Source organism: Patagioenas fasciata, chromosome 1 (genome assembly GCF_037038585.1).
Source record: "Patagioenas fasciata isolate bPatFas1 chromosome 1, bPatFas1.hap1, whole genome shotgun sequence".
Classification (NCBI taxonomy): domain Eukaryota; kingdom Metazoa; phylum Chordata; class Aves; order Columbiformes; family Columbidae; genus Patagioenas; species Patagioenas fasciata.
Window position 1 is genome coordinate 81,631,561 of NC_092520.1, and position 16,952 is coordinate 81,648,512.

General features: G+C 39.8%; 1 protein-coding gene across 6 annotated transcripts in view; it reads right to left on the reverse strand.

Moving 5' to 3' along the window:
- The window catches only part of ROBO1 (roundabout guidance receptor 1), a 741,248-nt gene extending 726,207 nt beyond the window's left edge, over window positions 1-15,041 (reverse strand). For 5 of the 6 annotated variants that reach the window (XM_071809757.1, XM_065862790.2, XM_071809752.1 and 2 more), the window contains exon 1: window positions 14,679-15,040. The gene's annotated coding sequence lies outside the window, so the exon portion shown is untranslated. Of the gene's footprint in view, window positions 1-14,678 lie in introns of all 6 variants that reach the window. The other variant, XM_071809765.1, reaches the window with a different exon arrangement.
- Between the last annotated feature and the right edge of the window lie 1,911 nt (window positions 15,042-16,952).

Genomic DNA, 16,952 nt, shown 5'->3' on the forward strand with positions numbered 1-16,952 from the left:
ACCACACATATGTTGGTCAACACCACTGTGAAACCTGGCATGAGTAACAGCATGACTGGAAGTCCTTTGTACTGTATTCTCCTCCTCTCAGTCAAGTTGCATCTTAAGGATTACAGCTCTATAAAACATGCATTCAATAAAACAACTTTGCAAAGGAGCAAGCTAAATGTATCCTACCCTGAGCTGTTAAGAGTCCTAAGATAAAAAAATAAAGAACAGATTTCTTATAAAAAGAAGACATCACAGATGGACAAGTGACTAAGGGATGATATTATTATTAAAGGCTTACTGCAGCAGCACTCATCCAAGATACCTTGGTGAAGAAAAAAAAAAAAAACACCAAAAACCACAACAAAACCCCAAACAAACAACAACAAAAAACCACACACAAACCACTAGCAGATTTGTAAAGAGGTGAAGAAGGTCAGAACAGATCCAGAGTCCTTTGGCTGTATTTTTTTATTGTCTTCTAATATACAGTAATGCATTGAAATCTCACTTGGGAGAAAAAAAAAAACAAAACAACCCATACATATAAGCAAATATGCTGTTTCTATAAAAAAAAGTATAGTACTTGAATGTCCTCAACCTAATGTTTGAAGTTTACATGCAAAGATCCACTTTTAAAGCTTTGTATAAATGGTTTCACAATTTAATTAATGGCTTATAAGCTTTATTGAATGACCTCTTCAACATGTTCTGTTTACCAGCTTATGACTACAAAGACATTATTTAGGGAACATTAACCTCAATCTTTCATTTGAATCAAACCTTATGATTTTAAACTTTTAAAGGTAAGTTATCTTCCACACAAAATTGCAAACAAAACATAAGATTTCAAACACAATGTAAAATAACTGCCTATCAATCTTCCCCACCAGACTTTACACATTCATACTGTCTTAGCCTGCAGATCCAATTATCCTCCAACATTTGCTGCTCAACCATGCTGAGATTATTCACCAGCTCTCCAGTTAGACTGTAATAAAAGGTCTGTAGGTACATCTACACTCAGAGAAATAAGGTATAAATGCTAGCATTACAGTCATCTCTTTTTGAGCTAAATGCAGAGCCATAAACAGTAGTCATGAATCAGACTATTTCCAGCTACTTTATCCATTCATTTGCATGATACTCCAACTTATTAATTTTGAAAAAAAAAAAAAAACAAACCAAACAACCCAACAAAACCCTAGGTACAGCATATATTCAAGATGAGACAATTCTTGACCCAAAGGCCTTACAAATAAAAGTACCAATATCATATGGAAGATATTTCCTCCTGCGACCAAAGTATGGCTCCAACATGGATATTTGATTACCCTCTGTAAAGGTAATCTCAGCTCCCTTTCAGTTATTTTTTTTTTAAGCTTGACATTTTAAGAAAGTAATCATACATGCTGAAACTGCATTGACCTCTGGGATCATATTCTGCACAAAACTTGGCAGACTTTCTGCTTCTCAACAAAAAAATTAACGGCAGATTAATGATAAAATGATTTCTGATATTCCAGTCTTCATGATCTTTGCTCACTGCAGTAGTGGTACATCATGACAAAACAAAAACCCTCTGCCACAGGACATTGGTACATGTTGCCAAGAACGTCAGAACCACAGTTTTCAACCCAAAGCTGCAGCTACTTGAACTGCAGGAGTCATTTCGCTAGCTGACAGCTGCAATAAGCTGTTCTTTCTCTATGTGGAGAAGCTACTGGTGGGAGGTACAACTCACGCAGGCATAGTCCATAAATCATGTACCACTTCAAGAAAAATATACTTAAGAAAACATTTACAATGTACTGTGCAATATCCTTCCTATTTATTATCCATACTTTTTTACCACATTCTTGCCTTAGCATTTTGTAATTCAAAAGTTCACAATAGACTTTAAAGACATGGGTAAAATTCAGGAAAATTTGAACTTTTTTGTTCCCATTTGTACTATTTCTGTTGATCCAGAAAATGTGGATCCTTGGTGTTCCTTGATGTCTTACTTCTAGTGAACATATTCCTATTGACTGAGAAAAAACAAAATTTGATTCTTTAGTTACAGGTTCAAATCACATCGATGCTGTTTATTTACTACATTACTGCTATGTAAGGTAATATAAAATTTTAACTTGATATGTAACTAGCTGAAAAGGACATTAATTGCTTTCAAAACTACATGGTATTAGTAAAATGCAGCATATCACTGAACTACATTAACACACTTAGACATTCTTGAGCCTTTAATTCTGTGATAACCTTTAGCCTCCTAATCATCTACAGAAAGTAAGGGAGATGATTCAATACAGCCAGCACGGCTTCACCAAAGGCAAGTCCTGCCTGACTAACCTAGCGGCCTTCTGTGATGGAGCAACTACATCTGTGGACAAAGGGTGGGCTATGGATGTCATCTATATCTATCTCAACTTCTGTAAAGTCCCCCACAACATCCTTCTCTTTAAATTGGGAAGACATGGATTTGATGGGTGGACTATTCTGTGGATGAGGAACTGACTGGATGGTGGCACCCAGAGAGTAGTAGTCAATGACACAATGTCTGGATGGACACCAGTGACAAGTGCCTCAGGGGTCCGTACTGGGACCAGTACTGTTTCATATCTTCATCAATGACATAAACAGTGGGACTGAGTGCACCCTCAGCAAATTTGCAGATGATACCAAGCTGAGTGGTGTAGTTGACACATCTGAGGGACGCGATGCTATCCAGAGTGATCTGGACAAGCTTAAGAAGCGGACCCGTATGAAATCCATGAGGTTCAAGAAGGCCAACCCAAGGTCCTGCACTGGGTCAGGGCAGCCCCAGGTATCAGTACAGGTTGAGGGATGAAGGGATTGACAACAGCCCTGCAGAGGAGTTGAGAGTGCTGGTGGATCAAATACTGGACATGAGCCGGCAACGTGCACTTGCAGCCTAGGAGGCTGATCATATCTCTGGCTGCATCAAAAGGAGCATGACCAACAGGTCGAGGAAGGTGATTCTGCTCCTCTGCTCTGCTCTGGTGAGACTCCACCTGGAGTTGTGCGTCCAGCTCTGGATCCTTCAGTACAGGAAAGACATGGATGTATTGCAGAGGGTCCATAGAAGGCCACAAAAACCATCAAGAGGCCTGGGACACGTCTCCTGTGAAGAAAGGCTGAGAGAGTTGGAGTTGTTCAGCCTGGAGAAGAGAAGGCTCCAGGGAGACCTTATTGTGGCTTTTCAGTACTTAAAAGAGGCCTATGAGAAAGATGGGGACAGACTTTTTAGCACGGTCTGTTACAACAGGACAAGAGATAATCATTTTAAGCTGAAGGAGGGGAGATTCAGGCTGGACATGAGGAAGAAATTTTTTACACTGAGGGTGGTAAAACACTGGCACCGGTTGCCCAGAGAGGTGGTAGATGCCCCATCCCTGGAAACATTCAAGGCCAGGCTGGACAGGGCTCTGAGCAACCTGATCTAGTTGAAGGTGTCCCTGGTCATTGCAAGGGTTTGGACTAGATGACCTTTGAAGGTCCCTTCCAACCCAAAGTATTTTATGATTCTATTGTTCTATGATTCTATATATGAACTCAAGGCAGGCGTATAATCTCCATTCTCACAGCAAACCTCCTCCATTCTTCATCTGTGGCCTATTGATAAACAAATAGCAATGCTATATTTGAACAAAAATGACATTAATAGAAAGATGACTAATGTAATATTTGATTTTTAACTTCTTGGGTTATTTTTGAATTTGTTAATTTTTTAATTAAACAGGATTTTCTCTTCAAGAGAAAATGCTAGCTTCACTTCAATAACATAGCCTTTTTTTTTTTTTTTTTTTTTTTTTAAATCTGGAACAGAACACACTAAAAAGGATTGATATGAGAATTTCACTTCTGAACTACCATCATTTTACCCTAGATGATCAGTACAAAACATTTTAAAAAGTAGTGATTTAAGTAGAGTTTTGAAGAAAGGTACCACATCTCTGCCAAAGACTTGGAATTAGCTGTCACACAGAAAGAATAGTCCCTAGCAGCAAGGACTCTCAGAAGCAAAGTGGGGCAATACAGGCACCTTAGTCCTGCACTCCAGCAGCAGCTCTGGCTGGTGGCTGGTCAAGATGAAGTAGCATTTACATTGAATTAGCTGCCTAGAGAAACAGTTGGCATCTATTCAGTATTCTAAGGCATTTTAGGAAGTTATGGAGAAGAAACAGACATTTCCAAGCTTACATATTCCCACCACTGTTCACCAGAATTACTCACAAGGACAGTATCTGTTCCACTAGAGGGAGGAGCAGGCTCAGGAACTGCATTTACAATTAGAGTTCCAGCATTACTTACAAAACAGCCTTATTCCTATGTGAAGTATGGTCTGTTGTCATGAAGAGCTAAAAGGGCAAAATTGGAACATGAAGTTCCATTTATGCAGAAAAGTGTTTTAACAACAACAACAAGAAAAAAAAAAAAAAAATCGTTCCTGAGCTACATTTGATTTTCTGGTTTTGTTTCTGTTTTTCCGGTAAATGGGATGCATTTCACATTATATTTAGATTTCTAGATCACACTGTCTTTCAACATTGTGATAAAACTACCTGAAACAGAGTAGCAATTTTAGCTTATTTCCTCTCTTGTAAAGGAATTCATGCAGATGTTGTTTTTAATGTATTCTCTCTCATCGCTTCTTATTGTTAAGGTTTGGTAACAAGATACTATCTTCATCTGAAAACAGATATATTTAAGAACTGATAGATTATGAATAATTATGAAGTACAAAAATATTAATATTTCCAATTGCAGTATTTTCCCCAAAAATATACGAGATAGAATAGACCTGGAGATTGCAAAGATTCAATTTTTCCCTAAGAAAACTCAAGAACTACAAAGTTCCCATATGTCTGTGTTTCTACATAACAATGTAACAACCCGCTGTAACTAAAAGATTCAGGTCATTCGCTACTGAAACTATTTCTAATGACTTTGGTTGGGACAAGTCCCATGCCTAGTTAGTGCAGCACAAAGGAAACAGGCTCACTAGAGCAGCTGTATCTTGTGCAGACAAGCAAGCCTACAAAGAGACATGGCTTTAGTCCAACCTATCCATCTCACCTGCCAGAGAACAGCTGTACCAGAAAAGGAGGACGTTTATGGAAAAGCTGGAACCTGGCATGTGTTCCTCTTCTCCTTACCCTCTTGCAGCAGTGGGCAGACTGATGTATGATCTTCCCTTCAGGGTAGTCTGCAATAGCATCCACACAAGTGACTTTTATACTGTGCAAAGCACTGTGGCATATTACTGACCTCTTGTTGAGTTTGACTAGCAGTTATCATATATTTGATTATTCTCCCTAATGGCTGAGAGACAGTCTTAAACCAACAAACCTCCTCTGTATTGTGCAATCAATCTAGACAAGACCCCAACAAAGAGGAGTGCTGTATTTGTAGACAGAGTCAAATGTTGGTTCCTAATTCCCTAAGAAATCTGTTTCATAGCACTTAAGCATGTGTCCTTAGAAAATTCTGTATCTTACAGAGGCTGCACTGTGATTTTACTGTGGCACATTCCATTGGGCCAGAAAAGTGGAGATATTATATAGAGAGCTTGAAAAATTTGTGGTTATCCTAAGCCAAAGACATTAAACTCCCTGGATATTAAGACAGAGGCCTTGAATTTGATGGGATGCGGAGAGTAGGGTCAATATGCTTACAGTAGCCCCAGCAGGAAATGTGCTACATGATTTTTATATTGCCTAGTGTTTTCTAAATATTTAGGCTTTCATGCTTCTCATTACTGTAGCTCAGCCAAGAATCAATGAATATATGAGTAACAGAGGTCAGCTGAAATTTTGCTGCTTTCCCAGAGATGTGTGAGGGTTTGAACCATTTCCCAAGCAACCTGCTATATTAGAGTTAGCATAAGACCAGGAGAAGGTTTACAGTCATTCATAATCATCTTAACAGAACAGGGCAGTACCATTTTGTACCCAACTTCAAGAAATATTTAGTAGTTGCCTTTATTGTAGGTTATTCCTGAAATCAGGATAAGAAGCCATTTGTAGTCTGTCATTAGAAATATAATTCAGAGTTGTATCAAGGTCAGTGAGAAAAAATCTGGATTATTCCGCTTTTCCTAAAGTATACTGGTTCCCCTTCTGAATCTCTTCATCTGTTGTAATAAGTAGATGAGCTCAAAAGCTGCAGGATTCAGACTTAATTCCAACTGCCAGAGAAAACATTCTGAATAATATCATCCCACCTGTAGTTGGGCTCTTTCTGGATCAGCATGGGATTAAAGCCACCATCTCCTTTGATCTCTGCTAATTAGCATAGAACTTGCAATCTCATTAGTCAGAGCTGGGTGATACCAGGAATATAGGGTACTTTAACAACAGCAGATTATCAACTATGTAGCATTCAAAAAAGTGATGTATTTTGCTTTAGAGTCTTCTGCATACCTTGACATAGATCAAGATCAGTTTCACCTAGTTTCATCTTTGAAAATGCTACTTATTGCCACCAGTTGCATAAAATGAAATCATTTCATTGCCACGAAATCAATGGAAATAAGTGTAAAACAATTATTGTCTTTGTACTTCAAGCTATTTATTGAGTGCGACAAACACATACCCATTATGATTTGTCCTAAAATAACCAAGAAAGGACAGCTAAGATTTTGAATCAGGGCAAGATCAGGGAGATGCTTTGAGCTTACAGGCAAATCAGGCACTTTTCCCCATACAAGTAGGTATCTGTGACCTCAGGTAATAAGAGATTTACTGCAATGACAGTAAAAATCTAGTCTAGCAGATTTATGACAACCATTCCCGAAAAAACAGGTTGCAGTATTTAAATTAAAAATATTTAAAAGATTTTTTTTACAGAAATACTATTGTGAACTATGCTGTCAATGTGAGTTGACAGTTGCATAACTGCACATTGGTTCTTTTATACATGCCATTAAGGAATGAAAGTTGGAAGAGGAGTTATGGCCCCCAGAGAAAGTCATTCAGACCACCTACTTCAACCTTCTGCTACCAAAGGTTTTGAGAGAATTGTTGCTTATTGGAGAGATTTCATAATCAGGATGGTTGCTCATATTATGGACATGATGTGCAACATTAAAAATATATTTATAAATCACACACTGTCAATTTACATGCAAACACAAGTAAAAATATTTTAATTACATAAGCTACTGATAGAAACACAACACACCCCTCCAATCAAGTAAGGCTGAATGCAGATGATGTTTAAGTATGGCAAGGCACAAAACCACCCATCCTTCTCTGACTGATTTATACTTAGTACATTTTAGCATTTGTTATCAGAACTTTTAGGATAAGAAAAAAAAGCACTGTCTCAAAACATATCCCAGAGCTGACTTTGCACCTTGTAACCTACACATACGGTTTAAAATTGAAAAAAAAAAAAAATGTATTTTTCAATTTAAAATGTTATGTACAGAGCTCCATTGGTTGGTTGGTTGTTTTTTTTTGGTTGTTTTTTTTCGTTTGTTTGGGGGTTTTTTTTTGTTGTTTTTTTTTTTTTTTTTTACTTTTTCAACTGACATAATGCTTCAAGGTACAGAAATAACGCTTATTCTATGCAATGTTCAGGAGCTAAAAAATTAAAATCCTGGTTTGAGTAATGTATCAAATACAACTCAAATGATGTAATACTTTTCATTCCAGTATGACAGACTATGACTGTAAAATTTTGAAAATTATACATTTTTCCCCTCCAAAGAGAAGAGGAATGTTTCTTGGTTTTGTTTACCATCTAATAATTGTTTAAATATATGTTTTCCATACCTTGATCCTCTCCTTACTATGACTGTTTGAGATTAATGCACAGAGGCAATAAACTAATATATCTCAGCAAACAAAGATAAAATTAACTTGCAGTGTCAAATCTCCATGCAAGATGAAGCATCTTTGGACTCTGTAATTCCTTTTGCCATACTTTCCATGCTCTCATTCCTGTCCTCTTACACTCAGACGAAGTGTTCCTATCTTTTCATAACATAGTGTAGATAGTTCAAAAGTGTGCCTTGCTTTCATCCATAAACAGCACGTCCCATCTAAAAGAAATGATTGGAAACAGTATTTTCAGTGCTTTATTTTGATACTGTAGGCAAACTTGATACAATTCCATGTTATAAGAAATAGTGATACACTTAAAATTTCTTTAGGCCTTATGCATTCAATGCTTTCAGTAACAGCTTCTTTCTTAATTTTAAAAACATTCTGAAGTGCCATTAACTAAAAATACTTAGCTACATCAGAAGCTTATCTGGAAACTGAAGCTGGCTCTATTTTATTCAAAAAATTCAGTTAGAATTTTCTGCAACCCTGACTGCCTGCAATTTGTTTAATTTTTCTGTCTAATTTTGTTGGCTATGAAAACTCAAACGTGGGTTCAAAGAGTCAAGTCATATCCTTAAATGCATTTATCACTAATAAAATTCTTGACATAACTGGGGTGGATTTGAGGCATAAATTTGCAGAATAATTTATTTGAGTCACAACTACCACTGGTGATAAATGAGAATAAAAGAAAAGCATTTGATTTTCAGATATTAAGTTGGGTGTGGCAGGACTTGCAGTTAGAAGCTGTTTAGTAAACCTGGCAAGTTTTAAGAGGAATCAAAATGAGCCTACAATTCTTTTGTCCAACTGTTCTTAGTAAAACATTTCTCTAAAATCTTTGTGTTCTTGGAACAAAGGCAAGTTGCAAACACTACTACAATTTGGTTAAATTCCCATATTTCCAAGGGCAGTATCATATGCAGTGGATCTCCTATAGTTAGGTGATCTGTTCTTAGATGTTTATTGGTTTGGAAGATCTCTTTACCTCTCATTTATTTTTTGGGTGCTTTCTAACACTAAATTATTTTGAGTGTGAAAGTCTTGATGAAGACTGTAATGAAGTTCTTTCAGTCTTGTTTTTTCTAGAATGTGCTGCAGAACATTAGAAAAGTATGGTTACAGCAACTTAGCCCATGTACACTCACAACCAGTGTTTTGTATTAACAATGTTTTTTCTATTATTTTTATACAGGTCCTTTTTAGAAAGTAAAGAGCTAGAAAGACAAAAAAAAATATTTATGAGTATTTAATTAATTATCATGTCTGAAGTCAAATAGGAACATAAATGCTATAAGCATCAAAGAGCGATATCTTAGATTACATATACTGCTCTGGTTCTTTTTGAACCTATATCCACCATTATAGAAAACTCGTTAGTTTGAAAAGTCTTCATTGTTGGCAACTGAATCCCAGTTTACTAGATGGGTGAAATTCTTCCTTATGTTGTTTTTAGGAGTGGAACAGACTTATTGTTATGGAGACTAACAAACATACACACTTGAGTTCACTCTTTGTGCACCCCATGCAACTGTTTCTTCTTCCAAACAGGGGCTCTGAGAGGGAAATTCAGAGCATGTAAGGGAATTTATGCAGAATTATTTCCCCTAAATTGAAGGAAGTGATATAGAAGAAACTACATACTAATTGCTACTTAAGAGATTTCTCTCTGCAGTCTGAAAATTTCTCCAGAGAGATGGGGATGATGCAGAACTTCCTCAACTAGGGAACTTGGATTAACCCCTCAGCAACACAGAAACAGGATGAAAGGTCTTTTGAGCTCAGCGCCAGTCCTTGGTTGGAAGAAAACCCTGTGCTCTGAGCAAGATGAAGATCCAGGCAGCATGAACTACAATACAAACCATGGCAGCTACTTCACTTCAACAGACTGAGGAGAAAAAGAAGGAAGGAGGTATTGTTCAGGAATTGCTTCATGCAAAATACACCTCAATTCCAGCTACATTCTTGCCAGAAATTCTGGTCTCATGGCTCTTGTCTTCCCAGTAGAGATACCGCCTCATCCCTAACTTAAATTATTCTACGTTTTGGTTCAATGAAGCTTCAAGGAAGACGGGCAAATGGCATCTTCCACCCCTATTGTGCTAGGCTGCAAGAAGTAAGGGATGACACCTGGGGACAAAATAACATGTAAGAGCAGTCTGTGGCCCAGAAACTTGAGCACTTGGATCAAGATAAGACTTTCTAGGCTCTGAATGCTTCTCCTTAGATCGATTTTGAATATTATAATCACACGGTATTTGTCTGAAACAAGTTGTATTACAGAGAAGTCAGACCGGAATTATCAACATCTCTCCTAGGGTGGGAGCAACCAGTAAGGTACTAAGTCTCATTGCTGTTGCCTGCCAGCTCTCATTTTCTCTCTCCTGCCAGACTCATTTTCTTGGTTTAGGGATCAACTTACATGGGCTCTGAGGGGCAAGAGGCCAGTTGAGTAGGGAAAGAGGACAAATACTCTCAATGTGTTCACCACTGGCAGAGCAGAAAGCTAAAGCACACCCAGGGAAAGGAATTTATCATATGAAAATGTGAGAAATTCTCGTGACTTAGCAGACCTGGAGCACAGACCTGGAAATGGCTAAGGAAAGACAGAGGATACAGGACTGGAAAGAAACAAACCAAAGTGCCCTTATGGAAGGTACACAGAGCTGATCAGGGAAGGCAGGAGGGTGGTACACACTTAGACCTCAAGATGAACAAGGACAGATTAATGATTGAAGAAGTTTGGAGGAGAGAGTTAATTGAGGTAAATGATTGATGTGTTTGACAGACTATAAATTGATGGTGGTGAGAGAGGACTGATGGGACCGATGATTAGAAGATGGATAGGGAATGAAAGATTTATTGATCAAGAATGTTAGACAGAATATTACAGGTAAAACACAGGATATCTGCTAAGTTTCCTGCAGACTGGAGGAAATTTTTCACTGTGTTCCCCTGTGTGCTGGATAAGAATGACTTGAGCCTTCTGAAACCTTATGGTTTTTAACTTACATGCTCACTTGCCTCACAATTCTTTCTAGGGTTATGGGGATATTCAGCTTCTCCTTCCTACAGCTTTTTTTTTTTTTTTTTTTTTTTTTTTCCTTTAAGGCTATTATAGTATAATTGCAGAGGAGGACACACAATGGTTCTCTTCATATTTCTATTGCATGATGTATCACCTTGATCAGTCTAGAAATATAAAGTTTTCTAAGCTTTTTTTTAAAAGGCCATTTTCCCTAGGATAGAGACAAATCTCTGTGCAAATCCACTGAAATTGGTTGAGTGATAGTATTAATGAACACAGAAAGACATGGAAAAAACTTTAGCCCACAGGCTCCTTCTGAACCTAGAACCAAGTGCTGAACCTGTAGTCCGTAGGGTTTGGCTAATACTTGTAAAAATGAAGTGTTCACAAACAGTGTTACCAATAAACTTTAGTCTTGATCTGCAATTATTCTAGTATTTTCCTCAACAAAAGAGATCAAAATATGTCAAGTTCCTGATCTTGTAGGTTAAGAAAGATGTAGTTGCACATATAGCTTGTCATCTGCTATCTGGAAGTCCAAGTCTGGCTCTACACAAAGCAATATGAGAGTGTCAGACATTCCTGAAGACACAGAGAACACTTAATGTAGCAAGTGCAAAATTTGGACAAATAAAATCACAGTTGCCCAGTCATTTTCACTTTTTGAGCTAGGGACTCCTGATTCCACCCCAGAAGGATCACAGCCCATGGAATTCCTCTCAGGTAAAAGGTCAAGAGAATATAAATCCCTTACTTCTTCCCATTTTTTTTTTTCTTTTTGTACACTTACCTGTTGAACTATACAAGTGTGTTGAATTTATGCTTAACCATATGCCACAAAAAAAAAAAAAAAAAAAAGTCAGGGAAACCCAGATGTAAGAAGAAAGTTTTCTCTAATTTCTACGTTATACTTTACCACATGAGGAAAGTATATAATATTTGCTTATCTGTATATATTGATATTTCCTACAATTTCCTCAACAAAAGAAAAAGCTGAGTCTCCTTTGGCTAACATGCCTCTCTGTCACTTGGGCTGAAGTTCAGATGTGCACATAGACCTTGAAGAGTTACTTGAAGGAAATCCACATGAACATTACATATATGGAGTATTATGTTGCTTATTGTGGCCCAAATCCAGTTACAGCAAGACAATATGAAAAACACACAATGCAAAAAACAAAACATAAAAAATAAAAAACAAACAAAAAAAACCCCAAATAAACAAACAAACAAAACCCCCACCACACGACACCAAACAGGAATAGATTAAATAACATCAACAAAGGAAAGGAACAGAACTCAAATATCCTTCCCACTTGTTAAGACTTCAGTTCCCTTTAAAAACATATTGGGAGGTTAATAAACCTTTTGTTTATCCTTTAGTGAACACACTCGCAGGTACCTCATTGCAAAATTTGTCAAGTCCTCATTTCTCCAGTATTTAACTGGTCAATATCCAGTACTGAAGATTCAATATTACCCAGGAATGCAAAAGGCTTGTCTTGACATTTTCTCTCACTGAATAAAAAGTCAATTAAACAACAACCAAAGCTGTTTGAGTTGCCACAATGGCACCACTTTTTTTTTTTTTTTTTTTTTTAATGAGGATTCTTATGGAAATGAATGCAGCTTCTGAGCAAGTGTCAGTCATGGTACCAAAAATGCTTGCAGGAATCCGTTATTGCAGGATTGCAGGGCTTGGGTCACAATTGCCAGGCTATTTGCAGAAGTTTGGCGGTGTTTGCTGAAACACTGAAAAACATCAACTACTCTGAGAAACACTAGAATCATTTTATTAGTTTGCTGCCTTTCTTTCTTGACCTTAATCACCAAAAGCTAGGTCTCTTTCTGTATGGTTATAGCCTGTTTACACCAGTGTAATGCCCCTCTGGAATTTACAGTGGTTTAAAATGTAAGTAGAAAACATGCATGCAAACAAATATAATGCAGAAAAAAAAACCCAGAAAAGTAGTCAGATATTATTTTGGAGATTAGGCTTATTACTCCATAATATAACAGGACATTTGTAAACCTGTTTTGTCTACAAACTGCATCCAACAAAGGTTTCTTTTCCCATTAATGAAGAGTATGAATTTTCATTTAACAAGAAGCCTTCTCAGAGATCTTGCCTGTCAGTTCAACCTCAACACACATCTACAACACAATGGTCCAGGATTAGAGAACTGACCCTTCTAGCCACACATACATATTACAGATATGTCACAAAAAAAAAAAAAAATCCCCCCCAAAAAAGGTCTCTGAAGTATTTCACAATAATGAGCAATTTTAAAGATTGCGTTTTTATAAAAATCTTAAAGGCATTTAAGTCTGTTTTCGAGTCATTGGTCATTAATCCATCTTAACACATCCCAGTGAACACGGAGGAAAAAAAAATAACAACGCTTTACAGAAAATACGGATACTGATCGTGTTAACGGTAAACTTAATTACATCCTTATTATGTCAGAGTTTTACATTTCTCCCTCTTTATTCCATTTTTAATAGCTTCACACTCAGGTGCAGCAACACTTCTGCTGCCGAGCCCGCACTGCAAGAGCCGCTCCGTGTTCATCCTCCTGCGTTCCCAAAACGCGCGGAGAATTCGCGGGGCGGCCGAGCGGAGCCTCCCGCCCCGCCACGCAGCCGCCCCGCCCTCAGCACCGCCCGCGGCCCCAGGGCGGGGGACGCCGGTTCCCCTCCGCCACTGGTTCCCCTCCGCGGCCGGCGGTGGCGAGCGCAGCCGCGGACCGTGCCCCGCGCGGAGGCGCAGGGTTGTGCGGGGCTCGGTGCCCCCGGTGGCCGGCCCGAGCCGCTGCAGCGCGGCAGCCGCGCAGCTCCGAGCACCCTCCGCGGGGGCGCTGCCCCGCGGGGCGGGGGCATGGGGGTTTGCGGCACTGCAGCAGACGGAGCAGCTGCTGCAGCGGAGCCGGAGACCTCCCTCCTCCAGCTCCGCCGCGCCGGGGGCCCTCCATTGTGCGGGGAGGCGGCCGCACACCCGTGGACTGCGCCCCACCGCAGCGCCCCTGAGGAGAAGGGCCGCTCCCCAACCTCGCCGACTGCGGGTGGCTGCGCTATCACAGCCCCCTCCCGTGCTGCTCTTTTCCATTTCTAAAGATATTTATGTACCTATATATATATACATACACATATATATATATACACATATTCCATCCCTCTCGCTGAATTTTGGTCTCCGCCTGCCCGCCCCGCGCGGGATCGGGCGCCGATGAGGGAAAAAGGATGACCCTTCCCACGGCAGAGCTGCTTCCTGGGGCTGCATCTCCACACGAAGGGAAAATGTTATTGCAAGCGCGGCGAAAACAAAGCCGGTGCTTCTCGCCCCAGCCGCCCAGCTGCGGCCGGGACCGGCAGTCTGCAGGGACCGCCCCGCCAGAAGTTGCGGCGCGGATCACCCCTCCTTTCGCCTCCCGCGGCGGCAGGTCAGCCTGAAAGGCGCCCCGGGGGCAGTGGGCACAGCGAGGGATGCCCAAGCCCTAAAACTTCTTTGTTAATAACGACCGAGCCACAGGGTGGGAATACAGCGAGGGACGCCGTCCCGCTGCAACCCCGGCAACTTTACAGACAATAAGCGCGCCTCCGGTACCCGCAGAGAAACTTGTTGGACCGCTCCCTCCGCTCACTGGCTACTTTCGCATCCCCCTCTCCCGCTGTGACCCCTCCCGACGCCTGCGGGAAACTGTTGCCTCACCCAGAGCCGGTGCCCGAGCGCGGCGGAGCGGCTAACCCCTCCCGGCACTGGCCGGCGAGACCCGCGCACCGGTCGCTACTTGGGTAGTTGGGGGACTTACCCTCCGAAATCAGAAGGCTCTCAGAACACTAGCAGTTTCATCATCCAGACAGTCCTTCGCAACTTTCCTTGCACGGAGCGAGAATATATCTCTGTATGTAGAGAGGGAGGGAGCGTGCTTAAGGCGACAAGCTGTTCAGGAGACTTTTGAATAAAAGGGGGATGAAACCGGATTTCTTCCCAGTATCAGGACCCTGGAAAAATCAAATCCTTCTTCAGAAGAGAATTCTCTCAGACCCGTTATCTGTATTACTATTAATGCGCAGAGCAGGAGGCATCGCATACAAATAGATCCCAGTAGCAGCGTCTATTGGTGGCTGCGGAGGGCCCCTGGGTCCTACTGCTCCGGCGCCGAGAAACTACAAAGCCGAGCAGCAGCGAGCGGCCCCGGCGAGGGCACGGGCTGGGGGAAGGAGAGCGATGGAGGGAGGCGGGGGGCGGCTGCAGGGGCCGAGTCCCGTTCAATTGATTCGCTACCTCGGGTATTGTAAAACATGTTGCAATGTTTAAGCGGGAGAAAGCCGCATTATAAACGGATGTCATGCAATCGCTCCTTTCATAGCTGCTCTTGCAGGGTTATTGTGCAGTCTGGTATGAGATATGTGTCTGATTTTTAAAAACAAGGCTTTATTTGTCTGCATTTTTTTTTCTTCTTCCCTGCACTGTCAAAATTATCCATCATATTCCTTAATAATTATGTAGTTACTTCAGTAATCAATTATTCATTGAATTTCGCTTACCTATGCTTTTTCTTTCTTAAATGATGGCTTTCCAAGGGCACATCTGCTCCTCTGCAAAAAGGTTAAATAAGCCTTCTTAAAAATTAACCAACTGACTCCTAAATAGAGAAAGTGAAAAGGAATCATCAGGGTAAGTTTTCTCCATTACAGAATACAAAGACAGTTGGTTTCAATATATGAAATCATGGTCCTTATTTGATGTAAGAAATCATTGGACTAAATGCAAATATCCCCATTTGAAAATTCCAGCAGTGAAAAGAACAAAAAATGGATGCAGCATTTGTGTACTGACTGCTAAATGGAGAGTAAATGTGAGATAATTACTACATAGGTGAACATAACTGAGACCTGAACTTAGATATACCTGCGAGAGTTATCACCTGTAGCTAAAATTCTATTACTGCCTTGTAGATAATATACATTCTACACTGAGCATACATCTAGATAATAAACATTAATAGGCTTAAAATTGTAAATATTTAATGAAGTTGTTTAAATAGTGTGTGAAGATTTTCTAGACATGAAACCTGCAATATGTTGCAATGCATGACACAGTTAAAGGTCTAAACATGCCCACTTGCCCTGCATAGAAGAATGGAAATCAGTGACAAGTGAACATTGTTCGAAAGGTTCTATGTGTAGGGTGTTGTTAACATGGCAAGGTCCTTACACTCCAGTTGGGAGCTACCAATGTAAATACGGACATTATTACAAATGCATTTTTACAAATATTATTGAAAAGCCATATCTACAGCTCCAGGTTACTTGACACTACCCCATTATTTCACCAGGTATATAGGTAGAAAGAAACAAATTAAAACAAAATATGAAGGAAAATACAGTGTTTAGATAACTCTTGCACTCTGAGAATCAACAATAGTAGCTGAATCATTCTTTGAATGAAATTCTCTGAACACTTTGGAGTGGACAAACAGGGGAGAGAGAAGGGAATTAGAATTTTTTTTTGCATCAGTAGCCTCTGACGAGACAAATATTACAGTACAAGTTCAAAATTGGGCCTTCATTGCTACATTTAAGGCCTGCCTTACAGCTCACATCTTTAAGACCTTGCATCTTGTTGGAAGAAGATTCTCACTCTTTGTTCTTTGAATTCTGCTGCTGTTCTGGTTTGGGTATTTTATGCCTCAGATAACAAGTATATCCCTAAACAATATCATTTCTGTTGTCAGAGGAGATTTACTAGAAGAATTAAGATAATGATTCTATGAGTACGCTCTTCAGTTATCACTGTAGTTACACATTTTATTTCTTTTTGCTTAAGTTAACTTAAGTTTCAGTTATATTACATTGAAAACAGGTGACTATTGAACTAGTAAACACAAGTTGGGTAGTAAACAAACATATTGTAACTGTTTGTGGTTTAGACCAAATTTTGTTTCACTGTTTTGTTTCTCTTTAGGTCTGCTTGGGACAAATTCTGCTTATCTGAGAGTTCAGAATACACCTCTCATCTCTTACAGCTTGTTACTTCCATGGGCCTTACACTTGTTATTCTAACCTTAAGGAGATTCCAC